Raw genomic sequence first — 9,338 nt, 5'->3', positions numbered from 1 at the left:
ATACAGTATGGAGGTCCTCCTCGATCACTGGACGATCAAGACAGGGTTGATACAACCACCAACTCGTCGTCCTCAGATACTCTCCGCTGCTCTACTGCCAAGACTCTGCCTCTCTGCCGCTCTGAACCTGATTGGTCGTTCTGCCCTCCAGAACCTGACTGACGAAGTTTGACGCCATCCAACAGACGTCAACTCACCAGCAATTAAAAACAAAAACAAAGGAGGCAACAATCAGCCAAGGGAACAATCGGCAAACGATTGTTCCTAACACACACACATATATATATATATATATATATATATATATATATATATATATATATATATATATATATATATAGTATATATATGATACATATAGTGATACAATCCACATTGAAGTAAAATCTTTCTGTAGTTTAAAATAAATATTTCTTGTACATGATTAAAGCTTTCGACCATCAACTGTGGTCTTGTTCACTAAAATATGATTTCACATTTTAGTGAACAAGACCACAGTTGATGGTCGAAAGCTTTAATCTTGTACAAGAAATGTATATTTTAAACTATAGAAGGATTTTACTTCATTGTGGATTGTATCACCATTTACTTAGAGGTACGACGTAGTACCTGGCTTCTGCATATATATATATATATATATATATATATATATATATATATATATATATATATATATATATATATATATATATGTGTGTGTGTGTGTGTGTATGTGTGTGTGTGTGTGTGTGTGTGTGTGTAAAATTCAACAAAAAATTGTGTATTTTGTGAAACATGGTTTTAAAGACGATGTGACGATGGTTCAGCAACAAAACAAAATGCTTATTTTTGTGAAAAATCTGATTTCAAATACGAAAACGTGACAGTGATCCAACAAAGAAAACGCTGCTCTTTTATTGCAAAACATCTCACTTCGAAGACGAAAATACAACAATGATTCAACGACAGGGAATAAAAACCTTCGGATGACCACATGGCAGAAAGTGTCCCTGCATCATTTATATCTGTTATTAGCTTCCCTATCTACCCACAAAGGCAAAAGAGATCCATCCTTGTCACAGACCCCCGACCTCCTCCCTTCATTTTCCGAGACACATAATTCAAGGCTGACCTGTTCATCTCCTTTTTAGCTGCCTGACAAAAGGACGGGAGATGTCAGTCGTCTGATGTGATATTTAATCTCGTGTCGTAGATTTGAATGCTTTCAATGGATGTGTATACTACACAGATGACTTTGCCATTTATTTAATTGGAGTACAAATATCGATAATAGACCACTTACTAAAAAAGAGAAAAATTAATTAACAAATGAATAAGCAAGCAGATAAAAATGTAATTTAATTATAAAAAAAAAAACAAGAACTGTAATTCGTTGCATCTTCGCTCGAAAATTTAAGTTCCAATTCTGATTCACAGTGTTAACCAATGGGTAGGACCAGTGACCTAGTTTTGACTTCAGTTCTCCAGTTATTTATGGCAAAAGGATTCATTCTAATTTGTTTACATACAGTTTTCAAAACTCTTCCACGTCCTTTGAAAGGGATCTCTTCATTACGGATTAATATTTTGATATGAAAAACTTGAATTGCGACGATAGAAGTGGCTTTATTTGTATTTCGCCTCCGTGGATAAATTACCTAGAGTGGTGATGAAATTTGTAAATACTAATTTAATAAAATAATTAATTTTATCTGATTAGGGGACTGAAAGGACAGACAATAATTATGTAGTACGTGTGAGGGAGATGTTACAACGGAATTTTTGCCCGACATAACGTTTCGTTATTGACTGGTATGTATGTATGTATGCATGTATGTATGTATGTATGTATGTATGTATGTATACATGCATATATATATATTATAATATATATATATATATATATTAATATATATATATATTATATATATATATATATATACGATACCATACATACATAATATATATATATATATATATATATATATATATATATAATATATATAATATTATATATAATATATATTTATATATATATATATATATATATATATATTATATATATATATATATTATATATAATATATATTGTATATTATATATTAGTATATATATATATATATATATAATATATAAGTATATATATAATATTATAGATATATTGCAAAAAATCTTCCCCAAATGTCACATACACTCCTCGACAGACTTTTCTCGTCCTTTTGTAAATTTTACCCCCGAACGGATCTTTCGTGAATTATGGTGAGTGGCCGTGAGAGCCAGGAGCAATAGGTTTCTTTCTTCTAAAATCATTTGTCTTCGGAACGGCATCAACCTTCTGGGGCCTTCATTAGCACCGGTAATTCTCAATGAAATAACCGTTTTGTCACCATCGGCTATTTTGACCTTCTGGGGATGGAGAAGGGATGATAAAGGGTAAATCTTAATTCGCAGATGATTAATAGTCAATGGTTATTTTATGACGCAGATAACTAATAAATACGGGCCAATTTATGACGCAGATAATTAGTTGACAATGGTCGATTTGTGACGCAGATAATTATGCATGCTGATATAAATTACTCTCTCTCTGTATATATATATATATATATATATATATATATATATATATATATATATATATAATATATATATTATATATATATATATATATATATATATATATATATATATATATATATATATATATATATATATATATATATATATATATATATATATATATATATATATATATATATATCCTAAAGCAGGTAGCTCTTTTCGCATCGAGTTCTTATCAACGTAAACTTTCGTAGGTCAAGAGTTTCTTCACGATTTCCCAAAAATCTTTCCTTTTATGTAAAAATTATTATTATTATTATTATTATTATTATTATTATTATTATTATTATTATTATTATATATATTATTATTATATTATTATTATTATTATTATTATATATATATATTTTTTTTGCTCTATCACAGTCCTCCAATTCGACTGAGTGGTACTTATAGTGTGGGGTTCCGGGTTGTGTCCTGCCTCCTTAGGAGTCCATCACTTTTCCTACTATTTGCGCCGTTTCTAGGATCACACTCTTTTGCATGAGTCCTGGAGCTACTTCAGCCTCTAGTTTTTCTAGATTCCTTTTCAGGGATCTTGGGATCGTGCCTAGTACTCCTGTGATTATGGGTACAATTTCAACTGGCATATCCCATATCCTTCTTATTTCTATTTTCAGATCTTGATACTTATCCGTTTTTTTCCTCTCTTTCTCTTCAACTCTGGTGTCCCATGGTATTGCGACATCAATGAGTGATACTTTCTTTTTTACTTTGTCAATCAACGTCACGTCTGGTCTATTTGCACGTATCATCCTATCTGTTCTGATACCATAGTCCCAGAGGATCTTTGCCTGATCGTTTTCTATCACTCCCTCAGGTTTGTGCTCGTACCACTTATTACTGCAAGGTAGCTGATGTTTCTTGCACAGGCTCCAGTGGAGGGCTTTTGCCACCGAATCATGCCTCTTTTCGTACTGGTTCTGTGCAAGTGCCAGACATTCGCTTGCTATGTGGTTTATGGTTTCATTTTTCGTATTGCACTTCCTACATATGGGAGAGATGTTATTTCCGTTTATCTTTCTTTGAACATATCTAGTTCTTAGGGCCTGATCTTGTGCCGCTGTTATTATTCCTTCAGTTTCCTTCTTTAGCTGTCCCCTCTGTAGCAATTGCCATGTGTCATCGCTGGCTAGTTCTTTAGTCTGTCTCATGTATTGTCCGTGCATTGGTTTGTCGTGCCAGTCCTCTGTTCTGTTTGTCATTCTCCTGTGTCTGTATATTTCTGGGTCTTCGTCTACTTTTATTAGTCCTTCTTCCCATGCACTCTTTAGCCACTCGTCTTCACTGGTTTTCAGATATTGCCCCAGTGCTGTGTTCTCGATGTTGACACAGACCTCTATACTTAGTAGTCCTCTCCCTCCTTCCTTTCGTGTTATGTATAGTCTGTCCGTATTTGCTCTTGGGTGTAGTGCTTTGTGTATTGTCATATGTTTCCTGGTTTTCTGATCTATGCTGCGGAGTTCTGCCTTCGTCCATTCCACTATTCCTGCACTGTATCTGATTACTGCCCATGTGTTTATGGCTCTTATCGTATTTCCGGCGTTGAGTTTTGACTTGAGTATCGCCTTGAGTCTCTGTATATATTCTTTCCTGATCGTGTCCTTCATCTTTTGGTGTTTTATATCCCCTCCTTCCATTATTCCCAGGTATTTGTATCCAGTCTCATCTATGTGTGTGATGTTGCTCCCATCTGGTAGCTTTATCCCTTCAGTTCTCGTTACTTTGCCTTTTTGTATGTTGACTAAGGCACATTTTTCTATTCAAAACCCCATCCTGATGTCCCCAGATACAATCCTTACAGTCTGGATTAGGGTATCTATTTCCTTGATGCTCTTACCATACAGCTTGATGTCATCCATGAACATCAGATGGTTGATTCTGTTGCCTCTTTTCTTGAGTATTATATTCCAGTTGCACATTGTATTTTTGAGGAAGCTGATGGTGTTTTCCTCTGCCCCATATATTTTCAGGCATACTATTAGCCATGTGTGTGGTATCATGTCGAAGGCTTTCTTATAGGCTATCCATGCCATGCTTAAGTTGGTTTTCCTTCTCCTACTGTTCTTCATTACCATTTCGTCTATCAGGAGCTGGTCTTTTGTGCCCCTACACTTCCTTCTGCAGCCTTTCTGTTGGTGGGGGATGGTGTTTATTCCCTCTAGGTAGTTGTATAGCCTTTCACTAATGATACCTGTTAGTAACTTCCATATTATTGGTAGGCAGGTGATAGGCCTGTAGTTACTGGCTATATTTCCCTTACTCTTGTCTTTTTGTACTAAGGATGTTCTTCCTGTGGTCTTCCATTTGGGTGCATGGTGATTTGAGATACAATGCTGGAGTAGTTCTTCTATTCGTGGGTGTAGGGCCTTGAAGTTTTTGAGCCAGTATCCATGGACTTCATCGGGACCTGGGGCTTTCCAGTTGGGCATTTTCTTCAGTTGGTGTCTGACTGTGTCTGTAGTGATCTCTGTGAATCTTTGTTTTATTCTCCCTGTTTCTTCTTCCTTGACTTCCTGTGTGATACCGGATTGCTCCATATGTTTTCCCAGAGTTTCTTACTTGGTTCGGCTTCAGGAATTTCTTGGTGGTTGTCTTCCCCTCTTAGTTGGCTGTATAGTCTTTTCTGGTTGGTTCCAAATAGTTTGTTCTGTTGGTATCCCTTATTCCTGTTCATGTACCGTTGGATCTTATGTGCTTTGGCCTTAAGCCTCTGTTTTACATCTTCTGTGTTGTTTAGTCCCCTCTCTTGTACTTTGTATTTCTCGTTGAGTTCCTTCCTTGTTTTCTTGCTTCTTAGCCTTTTTTCTGCCATCTCTTTCAGTTTACTCAAGCCAGATCTCATCACCATGATTTGCTTTTCCAGGCGCCTTTTCCAAGGAGGTTGCTGTTTTGGTTTCTGTTGGGTTGGTTGTGCTGGTGGTGTTGGTGTTCGAATCCTCATCAGTTCTGCTACTAATCTTGCTCCTGCATATGCCAAGTTATTTGTTTCTGTGATACTGGTGGTGTGTATTATGCCCATTATTTCATTGACCTCACTTGTTTTCTCTCTTAATTTCTTGGTGTTGTAGGCTTTCATGGAGGGGATCTTTGTTCTCTCTGTATCTGGCTCCATCCATTGTCTTCTTCGTGTGTCGTTGTTTGATACCTCATCCTCCCTGTCGTCTTCTGTGGCATCGTCTCTCAGTTCGTCTTCATGTAATTCGTTGCCGTGTGACATTTCCCTTTCCAGTTCTTCTCTTTCTGTTGGGGAGAGCCAGTTCTTTTTCTTTATGTTCCTTACTTGGTCTGCCAGCCTCTGCTCTGTTTGGGGGGTGTTATTCTTCTCATTCCAGATGTTGACCAACCTTCTTCTATGTCCTCTGTCTGTCGGGATGCAGAATTCTGATGTAGCATCTCCATATTTCCTTATTTTCTTCTCTCGTCCATTTCTTCCTTTGGTTTGCTTCTGTAGCTCCAATCTTAGGCTGTTGGTTACTGTCGTTGTGGTGGTCAGTTGCTGGATGACGACCTCCAAGTACCTGACCGTCTTCCTCTTCAATTGGGTTGAATACCTGGCTGCCGGACGAAGCTCATCTGTTGCCAGAGGTTCCATTTACGTCGTTGTCGTTTATTCCTTCATTTCTTAACATCATTGCTGAGTTTTGCTATTTAACCCATAGCTGGACCCTACCCCATCAGGGATAGGTACTCATTTACAGCTGAGTAGACTGAGGAAATTATGGTAAAGATCCTTTCCCAAGGAATCAACGCCGAGGAGAACGGTCACCCATCCAACGACTGACCAGTCCCAATGTTGCTTAACCAGTCCATTGACGACCTAACTCACTTATTATTATTATTATTATTATTATTATTATTATTATTATTATTATTATTATTATTATTATTATTATTATTGTTTTTTTTTTTAATTAATTTATTTATTTATTTTTTTTTTTTGCTCTATCACAGTCCTCCAATTCGACTGGGTGGTATTTATAGTGTGGGGTTCCGGGTTGCAATCTGCCTCCTTAGGAGTCCATCACTTTTTTCTTACTAGGATCACACTCTTTTTGCATGAGTCCTGGAGCTACTTCAGCCTCTAGTTTTTCTAAGATTCCTTTCAGGGATCTTGGGATCGTGCCTAGTGCCCCTATGATTATGGGTACGATTTCCACTGGCATATCCCATATCCTTCTTATTTCTATTTTCAGATCTTGATACTTATCCATTTTTTCCCTCTCTTTCTCTTCAACTCTGGTGTCCCATGGTATTGCGACATCAATGAGTGATACATTCTTCTTGACTTTGTTAATCAACGTCACGTCTGGTCTATTTGCACGTATCACCCTATCTGTTCTGATACCATAGTCCAAGAGAATCTTTGCCTGATCGTTTTCTATCACTCCCTCAGGTTTAACAAGGTATCTCTTATCTAAGTCCAAGCAATTTGAAACACCGAGTAGCATCTGAACTTCAAAAGGTTTCATTTCGCCATCTTGAATTTTTTGTCTAACAAAGTTTTTAACGCAAGAAACCGTCTCAACTTCATCTGTATATTTAAGTTTCCCGACATTCCCACCGCCGTCCTTCGCCTTTGGGAAGTTACTCAGTTCCCAGCATTTTTCTCCAAATACTTTTCCTCACGTAATAAGTTGTTTTCCTCATTCTCTTGAATTTGCGAAATAGTTTTACTAATAGAATTTAGATTAATGAACCAAAGGTGCTATTTTTGTCTTAGTCAGCTGCATTAAAAAAGTAAACCAATCACAATGTATTTCGAGAAATCTAAGATTTGTTTATGAAATGTATTGTTTTCCAGGATATTTAGGCCGTCAAGCCAAGAACTGGGGCATCCACACCCTTAAGACGGTGAAAACATGGTGTTGGAGGGGTTGGACAGCAAGATGAAGGGATTCCTAAAATAATGGAACAGTAGGATCTAAAAGTGGGACTTGGATAGCAAGATTGAAGAAAGAAAGTGGGAATGGAGGTAAAGTAAAATATTGTAAGAAGTGTGACTAGTAGATATAAAAAAATCTCTTTTTGATGAAGAAGACAAGGCTTGGTATGAGAGATGAATGAAGATAGTTAACAATATATATATATATATATATATATATATATATATATATATATATATATATATATATTTATATATATATGTGTGTGTGTTTATATATATATAATATATATATATATATATATATATATATATATATATATATAATATATATATATATATATATTATATATATATATATATATATATATATATTTAGCTTTCTTCATTCATCTTCTTCATCAAAAAGAGATTTCTTTATATCTACTAGTCACAGTTTTTACAATATTTTACTTTACCTCCATTCCCCCTTCCCTTTCTTCAATCTTGCTCTCTAAGTTCCACCTTTAGATACTACTACTCTATTATTTCAAGGAATCCTTTCATCTTGCTGTCCAACCCCTCCAACTCCCTCTTTTCACTGTCTTCAGGGCGTGAATGCCCCAGTTCTTGGCTTGACAGCCTAAATATCGTGGAACTCAATACCTTTCATGAACAAATCTTAAATTTCTCGAAATACTATAGATTGTTTTATTTTAAAGGAGCTGACTAAGACAAAAATCACACCTTTGGTTCATTAATCCAAATTCTACAAGTAAAATTATTTTGCGAATGCAAGTGAATGAGGAAAAGAACTCGTGACGTGAGGACAAGAATAAAAAATAAAAATGCTGGGAACTGAGTAACATCCCAAAGACGAAGGACGGCGGTGGGAATGTCGGAAAACTTAAATAAACAGACGAAGTTAAGACGGCTTCTTGCGTTAATAACTTTGTTATACGAAATATTCAAGATGACGAGATGAAACCTTTTGAAGTTCAGATGCTACTCAGTCTTTCATATTGCTGGGACTTCAGCAACAGATACCTTGTTAAACCTTTGTCTCCGAGTAATAATAATATAATAAATAATAATAATAATTTTCGCATGAAAGGTAACATGGAAATCGGAATAAACTCATGACTACGAAATGTTGATAAAATAAATAGCTAGAGATTATCTGTATATATAATATATATATATATATTATATATATATATATATATATATAATAATAAATATATTTATATATATCTATATATAATATATATATTATATATATATTATATATATGTGTGTGTGTGTGTGTACATACACACACACAGTTCAAGAGAAATCACAGTCTACAGGACAACAGACCCAAATACTAATTGAAGCTTTTATCTGAACTACATGACGAATGGACTGGTGGAAATGTTGGACATTTTCGTCATACAGGATTTGATGTAAAAAAAAAATAAAATAAAAAGCCCAAGTGTATTTCACAATGTAATAAATAATATCCCTCGTGCAAGAACAAAAGGTCTCCCTTGTTTCATGAACCACAGGAAAAAGAAGAATAAAAGACATATTAATCAAAGCAGGAGAAAAATAAAAGTATTCAAGCGAAAATCCAACCGCATATTCGTCCGATGTTTTGGGGGGAAATGTTTTGATGGAAGGGAACCTCTTTCATACTTCCAAACCTGAAAATAGTTATATCCCCGAATGAAAAATTTTGCTGTTCCTTTCCGCAGTTGTAAAGTCGATTTAGTCAGGGTACTACGTTTGCTTTCGGTTGGAAACAAAGCATTTGCCTTCTGGCGAATATGACAGAGTGGGGGCCATTTCGAATGTGCATGTAGCTGACAAATGATCCATAAATGCATAACTA

Source organism: Macrobrachium nipponense, chromosome 18, assembly GCF_015104395.2.
Source record: "Macrobrachium nipponense isolate FS-2020 chromosome 18, ASM1510439v2, whole genome shotgun sequence".
NCBI classification, from domain to species: domain Eukaryota; kingdom Metazoa; phylum Arthropoda; class Malacostraca; order Decapoda; family Palaemonidae; genus Macrobrachium; species Macrobrachium nipponense.
This window is presented reverse-complemented; position numbering follows the sequence as displayed.